Here is a 12662-nt window from a genome sequence, read left to right on the forward strand (position 1 = left end):
TCTCTGTAGTAATGGTGTAGGGAATTTTGGAGCAGATAGCCTGCAAGAGACGTCGTCCCACTGGATAGCATTTGAAGAAAATCTATTGGACTGGGAGAGACTAAACAATTTTGTGGTGTGTGATACCATCGTATTGGAGTTCAGCTTACGATTACTAGGTGAGGAAGTGGGACAGAGCCCTTACAGCTCTGGACAATGACACCCCGAGTACTGTATCTGGAGGGCAGCCTAAGCAAACAAGAGAATGGCATGATTAGATTAAACATTGCTACAATCTACATGTGCAGGAAGGGATATACAACCACGGAGGTGAGTTTCACGTCTCTTGGAAGTGGTAGGCAATCGGTTAAGCAAGGTAACTGATGTGGGAACTGTTGCCATGGTGCATAGGTAATGGGAGATAGCATGGGGAGACAAAGAGAAAATGCGAGGCTCAGAGTCTGGGACGCACAAGGGAGTAATGCTGAAGATGAGATTTTCATATCAGAGAGTGAAGGACAGACATGGCTGAATGCAGAACAAAAGAGTCTTATTCTCTGAATTATTTACTAGCCTGGAATTTATCTAGCTAAGCCACTAGCCAGGGTTAAACTACACTTGCTTTTATAACACTCATTTTTATTTAATGGGTTTTTTGTCTTAGTTTTCTAAGAAGCTTTTCTGCATTTAGGATCTTCTGTGGTCTCTGTTTGGGGAATGATTCCTACCAGCCATCCTGCAGCCTTTGCCCTGCCAAGCAGTCGAAGGGGGAGTTCCACGGTGACAGTATGGTCAAAGGCATCAACCAGAGGCATCCCCCCTCAGAGTGTTCTTGGCTCTCCTGCTGCAAAACCCAGGAACAGACAAAGCTGACAGATGAGGGATTAGCTATGGGGCAGACGTAAGATTTCTTGTTTTCGACGGCAGGATCGAAGGGGAGTACAGTACATTATGCAGTGCTTCTGCAAAAGGGTGGAAAATCAGATGAGGTGTTAGGGAGATATGGCGGGGTTCAGAATTGAGGTGAATATTTCCCTAACTTCCTTTGCAACATACAGGAGATTCCACTTAATAGCAGTCCAGATATCAGCAACATGTGGTTGGGAACCACTCCCCTCCCATTAACTCCAACATTAATGGGATTCAGCTCTTGACAGCGGCAGGCCACTTACTAGCAACTTTTGGGGGTGGAGGGGAACAGGCCCCACCTACAGGAAGGTTCCCAAGGCAGCTGCCCGGAAAGGAAGCACTGGGATGCAGTGGGGTGGGGGCTTTCTATGGGGTTCAGGGGGGCCACGGGGCTGCACCATACCACTCCCTGGACTCCTGGGGCATCAGGCTTCAGCACGTACCAGTGCTTTTTTTCCTGGTTGCAGCCCCCTGGCAGGGTGGAGAGCACAGGGCGAGGTACCAGGCAGCCCTGCCTGGTACCTCCCTTCGCATCTGACGGCCCCTCACCTCCTCTACACCCACTCTGCATTCCCACAGATGAGCAGCAGCTGAGGAGCTGGGCCATGTACTTTCAGCAATTGAGTGTGTCTCTCTTTGGCCTTTCGTGACTTTCAAAGGAAGTATTTTTAAGGGCCTGATGGAGGTATTAAGATAAAGGTAATTTTTAAACAATTAATTGTCATATTTTGCTTTAAAAAAATCCCATTACAGTATACCGAGCACCCTGGACAAATTGAAGGTCTTCCAATATAGATAAGCATATGTGATAGAACTGGAAGGGAACTCCTGGGTCCTCAAGTCCTACCCCTTTGCTTAGCAACATGGACTCAACATTATACTTTCTGGGTCTGATTCTGATCCCACATGACTTGTAGGGTGGGGGTTTCAAGAGTGCCTAATGGGGGGAGGAGGGACAAGTCATATTGGAATTCAGTCTTGACTTAAGAGCTGTAACTGCTGACTTTGATGAAGTTACTCCTGCTTTATACTGTTTGAACTTACGTCACCCCTATTGGCAGAGATCTAGTTTTGGCTCAAAGGCATCAAATGTTCAAGCCATAATTACCTTACTATCCCTCATTGTCTGACTGATCTCACCATTCCTAAACGCAGTGAAGAACAGCTCTGTGTAAGCTCAAAAGCTTGTCTCTTTCACCATCCGAAGTTGGTCCAATACAGGGAATTGCATCACGCACCTTGTCTCTCTCTCACTGCTCCTAAACAGCCAAAATACATTTACTCTTCCGAAAGCATTAACTCATTATTCCTTGTTTTAATAGCAATTGTCATTCACTTATGTCTTCCCCCAATTGAACACGCTGTTCTGTTTGTGGGTTTAATCTGTTGACAGCTATCTGGAGAGTAGCAGTTTCGAAACACAAGGATAATCTGATTGCTGCAGTAGCTTGTGATCATTTTGGTATAGCATTCGAACTAGCACCAAAGAAATGCTGTCTAATTAACACTCTGATTGGCATTGTATATGTGACACTTTCCCCATGGACTTAATTTTTGTCTCTGCCATATTAATCCACATCTGTAAGAATGTGTTATTACTTACATCCAAGACACAGAAAAGATTTTCTACTTATAACTATTCAGTGTGCCAAAAAATCTCCAAAAATTTAAGCCAACTGCTGCTGTTTAAATTGTTTTGTTAATCATCAAAGGCTACTTACAGCAGGGTTTGCCAGAGAAAATCATGGTCTACTTTCAGGACAAAAAAAAATCGACAATAAAACATCATTTAGATATTTTAAAAACTGTTGACAGATGCCGCCAGCACAGCTGCACATAGAGGAAAAAGTCACCAGAAGGAAACAATAGGTTGGAGACTAAAATGATATGATTCTCAGTCCATCCTTTGTGAATTCTGATATTCTTAGGAGAGCTAGACTTGAAACTAAAGTCTTGGATTCAAACATTCCCCAAACTTTGGGGTTGTTCAAAATCTAAATTGGAGCAGGATTGGAATTTTTCAAGTAGTCTCTATACAGATAACGAGCAACTTCAAACCCCTGCATGCAAACAGTCAAACTTTTGAGTGTACAAAAGCTGCAACAGAATCCAAATTTTGCAGCATGGACCTATTTCCAGAATACACAAGGGTATATTGGGTGTGTACAGGTTTAACAAGGAGGGACCTGTGAATTCAGATTTTTTTTCCTAACAAACGTGTCGACATAACTAAGGGTGCCATCTTCATGCATGTCACTAGTCCTAGAAGTTGCACCTCTGAACTCAGTCTGTCCAAACATGACATCCCAGCTTTTGACAACATGGGTAGGCCAATGCTGTGATCTCATACTCTCAGCTGCTTCCACTGAGACGCCAATGGACCAAATCCAGTCCTGGACACAGTCCAGAAATCTTGGGAGTTTTCTGACACTCGAATATACCAAAAATGCAAAAAAGAAAGCATGGCCTAAAGGGTAAAGCCAGTAGCAGGGACTTCTGCAGCTATTAGCAACCGAATCAGAGCTCTAGCAAGAGGACAGTTTCAAACATCTGCCCTGCAACAAGCATTCATTTGAGCCATTGTATAGGTTTATTGAGATGTCCTAGGGATTTGCTAGAGGAGATTGGGTCAGAGATCTTTGAATATGGTCAGGAACACGTTGCGCTGGCCAATGTGCATTAGTAAAGATTGGAGAGCAGTTCTGCTTGCTACACAAGATTAAGGGCTTAATCCGGCAAGGTGCTAAGCACCTTCAGCTCCCACTGAAGCCCATAAAAGTGCTCTGAATTTCACAGGCCCAAAATGTCTTTCCCCAAAGGAATCTTTCTGGACACACCTTCAGAGCTGCTCAGTTCCAGTTGAAGTTCATGGCATAGTGTGCTTCTCAACAGCACTTCTCAGGATCATGACCTTGTTGTGCAACTGATGTAGTAATGACAGCAAGATGGGTTCTTCTGTGATGCGACAGTAACTAGCTAGAGGCGTAGGGACGCCCCTTATTTTTAATGGCTGTACATATCCACGGAGATTTGATTTTGGAACTTTGGTCTCCTTTTCCCCAAACCCATGTGTTTCATACACTCTAAGCAGCCTTGTTTAATATGGAAAGTTGAATATCTTATAAAATAAAACCAGCTGTGCTGCTTGGGTATCATCCTGTGGCTCTGCTTTTTGTTTCTTTACTTAACTGGCATTGGGGTTTCCAAGCTGCTAACACTAGTCAATGGAGTTTATTAGACACAGTGTTTGTTGAACAATAACATTTTATATAGTGTGTCACTGCTTAGTTCCTTGGATACGTTACACATTTCTGGCCTCTATTTTTGCTCTCATCATTTTAGATGCATTTCGCAGCTGTGCACCAGAGACTGTCATCCAAGGCCTGATTCTGCTCCCCGATACATCCTGTGGTTTGCAGAGTTACTGCTGACTGAAGCCAGTACCACCATAAGAACAGAATCAGGCCTCCAAGGGTCAAATCAATATTGCCCTGTGCCCCCTTTGCCATAGCTTAGCTAGCACAAAGGGACTGTGGGGCAGAGAGAATAGCACCCTCACTCCAAGCAATATCCTCCTTGCAGCGGGCCCCTTCGCCCAGAGGCAGAGGCTGTTCCATCAGCTAAGGGCCACTGCCCGGCTGCACCGGGTGCTCAGGCCACGCCAGAGTAGGCATGGGAGAGGTGTGACCAAGTCAGACTTGTCCACCAGCGATTTGGCACCTGCAGAGCCTCATAATCTCAGCACAGCCCATGACGAGGACACCTCAACATTACTGAAATACAAATCATAATAAAAGCGGCAAAGAGTTTGGAAGGGCCAAGTTAAAACACTGCCGAGAAAGCTGAGGGGGAAAAAAAGGGGGATAAAAAGGGGATAGGGAATAAGATGGAGAATATATTATTGCCCTTATATAAATCGATGGTAGGCCCACATCTAGAATACTGTGTACAGGTGTGGTCTCCTCATCTCAAAAAAGATATGCTGGCACCAGAAAAGGACAACTAAAATGTTTAGGGGTTCAGAGAGGGTCCCATATGAAGAAAAATTAAAGAGGCTAGGACTCTTCAGCTTGGAAAAGAGGAGACTAAGGGGGGGATATGATAGCGGTATATAAAATTATGAGTGATGTGGAGAAAGTAGATAAGGAAAAGTTATTTACTTATTCCCATAATACAAGAACTAGGGGTCACCAAAAGAAATTAATAGGCAGCAGGTTTAAAACAAATAAAAAGAAGTTCTTCACGCAGCGCACAGTCAACTTGTGGAACTCCTTACCTGAGGAGGTTAGGACTATAACAGCGTTTAAAAGGGAACTGGATAAATTCATGGAGGTTAAGTCCATTAATGGCTATTAGCCAGGACGGGTAAGGAATGGTGTCCCTGGCCTCTGTTTGTCAGAGGATGGAGATGGATGGCAGGAGAGAGATCACTTGATCATTGCCTGTTGGGTTCACTCCCTCTGGGGCACCTGGTATTGGCCACTGTTGGTAGACAGGATACTGGGCTAGATGGACCTTTGGTCTGACCCGGTACGGCCGTTCTTATAATTCCCTGCCTATGGTGGAGTCAACTCTTCTCCAGCTACTGCTGGAGTGTAACACGAGGGTGTTACACGAGGGTTCATAAAAATACTTCTTGAGAGTTTTGTTTGTTTGTTTTCCTCTGCTCTTTTGGAATGGACCACATTGTACCAAATCTCAGATTAAAAAAAAAAAAGAGAGGTCTGGCCTAGAGGCTAACATGCCTGGATCTTACCCCCTCCTTCTTCCCTCCCCACTGGGTCTTCATCCCTGACTTTAAGTGACCCCAGTATCATGAGCACAGCATCATGCTAGAAATATATTCGGGATACTGACAAAGTCTAAACATTGCCAGCAAATCTAGTTGGTAGATGTTGGTTTGCTGCTTCCCTTCTTGATTATGGTCATATGTGGAAGGGTTGGGTTTTTTTTTAAATGGAAAAAGAAATTAACAGATTTGTCAATTTTAACTAAATCAGTGAAATCTCTCTGGGTGGACACAGTTCAATGTGTATTGATTTAGCTTATGTTGGTATTGAGACATATATGGGCAAAGTATTTTTCTGTTCAGATGCATCATGATCTGTTACCCCAGAGTGAATTTGGAGTGACTCCACTGAGGTCCATAGAGTGAGTCTAGATTTAACTCTGGTGAAAGGGAGAGCAGAGTGTGTTATATATTCGTTGCATAAAATTTGCTCTTTTCTTTACTTACACACAATTTTTAAAAATTGAAAAATAAGGTCCCAATTTTGTAAAGATTTCTGATGTGACGTTATACAATGTGAGTAGTGCAATGGACATCAATGGGGTTATTTGCAGTGCATAAATTAAACATGTGAGTAAGTTTTTGCAGCTACAGGGAATGAGGGAAAACAAAAATTCGTCCCTATGGGGATTAGCAATCAGAAAGCACATTTATTAATAAATGTGTACTGCACTGTTATATACAAGGCCATAAAAATGGAAACCATTGGAGACAGTTTCCCCACACTCATAATTACCTTGTTCTCAGAGGTATATCCATTGATATCCACTTACAAAACAACTTTGACGGTAAGAGAATTTGTTTGGCATAAACTTCAAGAAACTAATGGGTAACACAGAGAGAAATGCTTCTTTCCTCTTTTGTTAATTCTGGAATGCCATTCGTCACTGGAGAGGATCCATCACAGAAATTTACCCTTGGGCTAAAGTGGGAGGGGAGCTGGAGCTAACCCATCATGTCTTTATAAACCTTTTAGTCATACAAATGTGTTTTACAGATGTCCGCTGGTAATTTATTCAGCTCCGAAAAAATATGTAATAGCACAAAGTCAGGTGCTGGGTTTATATGAACAGCCGGCGGATTGCACAATATCACCACCACCTGCAGCCAGAATAGACAGTTGCAAACGCTCCCAGCTCTGATCTGGCTTTATTATGACAAAGGACCCAATTCACTCCCAGCAGCAGAAGGTGCTGCCAATTCCATGCCTACGTTGCCACCAGAGGCAGCTGCATATGAGAGAGGAATTCAGCCATCAGGAAGATCAGTGGCAGTACTGCCCCAGCCCTTCCTTGGAGGCGTCTCATTGGAGAAGTTTTGGCCAGGGATCTGAAAAAGTTCAGCAGAGAAGGGCTTCCTGGGAGAAGTTCTAAATCAGCATACCTCTGGCAGCCCTGTCCTTCTCCTTCCGACACTGGGCCTGCCAGTGTACAAACTCTGCCAGCTGGCTTCCTGCTCCCCAGCGAAGCAAGGCTTGTGGTCAGCTTATATCAACGTTCCTCTCTCCCACCAGGCTTTCTGCTGCCCTGGGTGCAAATTCTGGGTTCCACCGCTGGCCCCAGTAGAGTAAATTGGACCCACTGCCCTTATGCTCTGAACAAATACTTGGACATCATTTTTAATAAGTATATTGGGAAATAAACTGAAGTTCTCTTCATTGCATATTATAGTTCAATACCTCCATGTTACAAGACCATGGCCTTCAAATTAATAGCTCCTTTAATACTGTACTTCACCTATAGCTGGCGTAGTGTATGCTGTAACTACTCATGCGTGTGGACTTTCCTGTACCATTTTCTTCCTCCTAGCACATGCATACATCATTTGGCACTATGCATTGAAAAGAGAAATTGCCTGTTCTTCCTTGGACCTCAATTATTGCTGGTTAAATCCTGGATGACCTACAAAGGGTCAGCAAAGATTGTGTGAATACTTCAAAGGCAAATTTGTACAGTTGTCCAAATAGTTAATTATCTATTTACTGCTCAACATGAGTAGTTACAGAATACGCTACACTCACTATAGTTGTAGTGGAAATACAGTATGAAGGAAGCTATTAATTTGAAGGCCACTTCCTTTGAACTTGCATGTAATTTGAGAACACAACTGTGACAGCCACTGAGGATGGCTATAGACTGGAAAAGGAGAATATTTTGGTCATATCCTAAGAAACCAGAAGAATTGGTTGACTTTCCTCTCTAGGTTCCTTCCAGTAAAGAATCCAGAGTTGTTGGGGGAGGAAACTTATTGGAAGATTAAGGAAATTGCAGAGTCTGCCAGAGCTGACGGATAGTAGCTGAGCACTGAGTCACCTTGCCGTAAGTTGAATTCAGACTCCTGGCGAGCAGGAGAGGGTCCACAACACAGGCTGTGCAGGATTTCTCACGAAAGAGACAGCAAACAAAAAATGCTCAAAATAACAAAACAATGATCTCTGTGATAAAACAAGGAAGACGCAAGACAATGGAGTCTACTAAAAAAAGCCCCGACTTTTTTTTAAAGCTAAAATCCCTTCTCCATGGGAGTTTGCAGGAAGTTGATATTAACTAACAAGAATTTAGAAAGAAAAGAAGAACAATGTCCTAGCAAAATTTGCTGCTGCCAAGTATGCACCTCTTCCCATTGCAGTCAACAAGAGTTTTGCCTTCGTTTTTCAAAGGGGACAGATCTTGTGGATAATCCTTAATAGTATATCACCCTAGTGATTGCAGTCATTTCAAATGATTCCTAACAAACGCCTGACACTTCAAAATTGTTATTTCCCCCTGCGCATGCCTATTCAAAACACAACTGGACCATTTCTCCCCCCCACCCCATAGCCAATCTCTCGAAGATCATTCCTTCATACAGGAAATTACACTGGCTACTTCTGCACCGAAGAGTAAGATCAAAATGGAGATTCCTTTAATCCTAAGATTGCAGTTCCTACATATTTGCACAGTCTAATCACATACATTTCCCTGCGCCAACTCTGCACTCTTCGTCGGTCTCTTGGCTAAGCCTGGTGTCTTTCTGCTTGCAGTAATTAGCTGCAAAACTTTCAAGGAGTTGGGCCCAGATCCTCAAAGATATATGGGTGCCTAACGCTCACAAGTCAGCCACCTAAACACCTTTGAGGATCTGAGCCTTGGCTCCTTTCCGTTGAACTGCATTGACACCAGTATTGCTCTTCTTATTGTTACGGGTGATCTTAAAAATGTTGTCCTTCGAAAAGCTAGGAGTTTTGCTGTCTTTACTGCTCCTCCTTGATTCCAGGGTTGTACAAATACTGCAGTCTTGGCAACCCCTAGCCTTCAAACAACAGGGGCTAGGCCCCGCGAAATCATGATATCTTTGAATAAACATATACTTTGGATTCTTTATATGGACTTTCCAGGTTTTGAGCCTTTACGGTTGATATTTTCAAGTTTTTCGCCACAACCACTAAGATCAGAAACTCATTTTTTTTTTAAATGAAAGTCGAGATGCTCATGAGAACTACTTGAAATCAGGAGTTGGGATTTTGAGAAACCCACCACGTATGGTGAGACTTGCACTAAAATCACAGGAATTGGCAACGCTGTAAAAAAACTTCCCAGCTGTAAAGCTGCCCACCATCAGCAATAATCGGCCTACACTTATGATGCACAGGAGCTCGGCCTATGGCATTCTATCCTCTTCTTAGCGGGACGGTGTCAGTCCTGCTCCAGCCATGTCACTCTGCACATCTGTTCTTATGCTGCAGAGTCTGACTCCCTGTATGTAAAGCCGCTTGGCTTGCTGCCCTGAGGAGCCTCCTTCTGTCTCCAGGCAACAGAGTCTGTAAACATTTCAGATGTGTCTCTCCCCTTCTTCATGGAACAGGGGAATGACCAGACTTTGCAGCAACTGCACACAAAAAAGAGGGGTGTGGGGGAGCAAGGAGAGGTCTCGTTGAACATAAACGGAGGAGAAATATTTGCAGCTCACTGGGGCTAGATTCTCACTGCTGCTATAGGCTTAAAATGTTTTTCCTTTGCACAAACCAGCACCAGGAGAGTGGCTGTAAATTTTACCATAGCATTCCCCCTCCCCACCCCTGTAATTCTTGGGATTTTATACACGGTTGGTGGATTGGAGTGAACAGCTAAGGTGTGTAGTTACTTTCCAGTTTCTATTAGCTGTTGACGTGTTTGCTTGGTTTGACACTTTTAATTTAAGTTGAATAATAAAGGGACAAGTATGAAGGCTGGAAGTGGTCTCCTTTGATTCTGGCTATTATAGCTGTAAAAAGCTGTCGTTGCTTTAGGACACTAGACCCTGGATAGAACAGCACACATCTCAGCTGGCTGGTCATACTCCTGTCATTTCCTGGTGAGATACAAGTGTCTAGGAAGTGGGTTCTGAACACTAGTCTGGCTAGGGAGTACATCAGCAACGTTCTTCCTGCCCCATTTCCCCATCCTGAGTCCCCCATGCCAGATTCCACAGACTTTTAACTCTTTCCCAGAATGCATTGTTAAATCAGGGCAAAATTGACACCAGCCGACACAAGAGATTTACTCTGGTATAGAAAGATGTTGCAGTTTCAAAGAATTAGTGTACTCAGAGATGGGTCTGAGTTGGAAATATGCCAGGCCAGATTATGCTTTCAGTAACATAGGATCAGGGCCGGATTTAGGGGCAGGCAACTGCCTGGGGTACCGGACTTGGGGGCGGGGGTGTGTGGTAAGGTATTTAAAAGTTTTACAAATGGAAAGGGGAGCGCACCTCTGGGGTGCCATTTGGTCTGAGGCTAGCCCTGATGAGAATATATCTGGAGTAATTCCACTAAAGTCAATGGATTAATCCTGGATTTACCCCACTGTAACCGCAGAATTTGGCCCTCTCCCTGCAGGTATCTCCAAAGTACCCACAGCCATGTTGACACCAGCCAAGCTACGATGTCATGCCTGGAAAAAGTGACCACATCACAGCCCAATCTTGGACACGTTTGTTGTTGCAACTCCCATTCCGGTTATACGGTAGCACCTCAGAGTTATGAACTGACCGGTCAACCACACACCTCATTTGGAACTGGACCTACGCAATCAGGCAACAGCAGAGACAAAAAAAACCCAAAAAACAAAAAACAGCAAATACAGGTCAGCACTGTGTTAAACGTAAACTACTAAAAATAAAGGAAAAGCAGAATTTTCTTCAGCACAGTAAAGTTTCAAAGCTGTACCAAGTCAGTGTTCAGTGGTAAACTTTTGAAAGAACCACCATAAGGCTTTGTTCAGAGTTACGAGCATTTCAGTGTTACGAACAATCCCCATTCCCAAGGTGTCCGTAACTCTGAGGTTCTCCTGTAGGCAGAGTAGATCAAGAGAGGCCTCCTGAATGTGCAATACCTACATTATTCAGCAGGGGCAAAGGGCAGCAAAAGATCCACTGTCCTGTGAGGGGCTTGGGGAGCTCTTAACCCATAGTTTTTGAGACCACCAACCGTGAATGCAAGAAGTACTAAAACTCGCAAGCCTAGATTCATGCCCAGTGGAACTCCACTGGCTTCCATGCCATTACAGAGGGGCTGACCTGGGTCTCCTGTGAGGAATTACTACGTTTTTTTACACAGTACTTAATGGCATATGGCATTGGGCAGATAACCACGTGAACGCAGCCTGCGCCGGCCCTACCAGTCCAGAGATGGGGAAGGCAGCTTGCACCGCCCTGATGGAACATTGCAGTGGCACAGAATCACCAGGGTTTGACAACACCCCAGCTACCCCGACCCCACTCTTGCTACCTACCCACCCCTGAATGCCTCTTGAAGGTGAAGAAAGGAAGGGAAGGGCATTGCCGGCTTTGAGACGCCTGTCGAGGGTCTCTTGTAGTGCCCGGTGTGGCTGCTTTGCAACTTTTTTGTGCCACCTGTGCTGCTGCAGACAAGTCACAGAGCAACAGTGAATGGGGCCTGAGGTCCCTGCCTTGAAGAGTTGTCCAACTGAATGGGTTCTGCCCCTGCCCAGGGACTTGCTTGGAGAAAGCAAGTGTTGTGGGGTGGTCACCCGCTCCCGGCCTGAAAGGGTTAAAAGCCAGCCCTTGGGGAGGGCTGGGGCTGGGATCCTTAGGCTGGGCTGACTGGGGAGGCAGCCTCAGCTGTGGCCATGCCCCAAACAGACCCAGCGGGCCCTATAAAGGCAGGGAAGCCAGGGGCAGACACACAGTCTCCTCTGGTTGTAGAGGGAGATGGGCCTGGCTGCGGGGGAGCTAGGGAAGGAACCTGGAGTGGAGCAGGGCTGGGGAAAGGCAGAGAAGCTGGGGAGCTCCGGCCTGGAAACCCCCCAGGCTGCGGCCTAGTATAAGGCCAAACAGGTACTGGGGTAGCAGGGGACAGCCCAAGGCTAGGCAGAGGCAGCAGGTGATGAGTGGCTGACCCTGCAGTCTGCCCCAGGGAGCAGGGGCTAGTTGGTGACTGGCAGGAGCCTACGACTGAGGCGAGGAGGGGATAGGGGGTGGGGGTTCCCTGGGGAGGGGAGACCCCGAGAGTGAGGGATTACTGCCCGGGGGGGAGTCCAGGGAGGGATGCGGGGGCCCAGCGGCCTGCAGAGGGTGCTCCAAGGCTGGAACAAGAGCTAATTCCCAGGACACCAGCAGGAGGCGCCGCAAGGGTGAGTCCCAGTCCGCTACAGCAAGTCAGTGCCCACTCCATGTCCTGTTCCTATTACTTCTGTGCTGCAGGCTTCCTGGTTGGATCAACCCTGATAAACTTCCCTATTCCAATGCGTTAAAACCAGGATTGCTACAAGTGATTGGAGCAGGACTGAGCCCTCTCTAGCACTGGGAGCATCAGTTCAAGGCCTCTGCTGCCCCATTCCGAATCCCACAAGTGTTTACTCCAGCAGCAGTTTCATAGAAACCTACGGGAGCTTTGCATGAAGCAAGGCCATCAGCATTCGGCCCTGTGCGCCTTCTCCTGCGACCAGAACAAGGTATTTCAGTTACTCTTCGCCTGCGTACCCAGGCTTCTTGCATGGCTGCTGGC

At 45.6% G+C, this 12662-nt stretch overlaps 1 long non-coding RNA gene across 1 annotated transcript in view; it reads right to left on the minus strand.

Moving 5' to 3' along the window:
* LOC123373605 overlaps positions 1-12662 on the minus strand; it is a 75761-nt gene that overhangs the window by 37636 nt on the left and 25463 nt on the right. The gene's annotated exons all lie outside the window — the stretch shown is intronic.

This window comes from Mauremys mutica, chromosome 7 (assembly GCF_020497125.1).
Source record: "Mauremys mutica isolate MM-2020 ecotype Southern chromosome 7, ASM2049712v1, whole genome shotgun sequence".
NCBI lineage: Eukaryota > Metazoa > Chordata > Testudines > Geoemydidae > Mauremys > Mauremys mutica.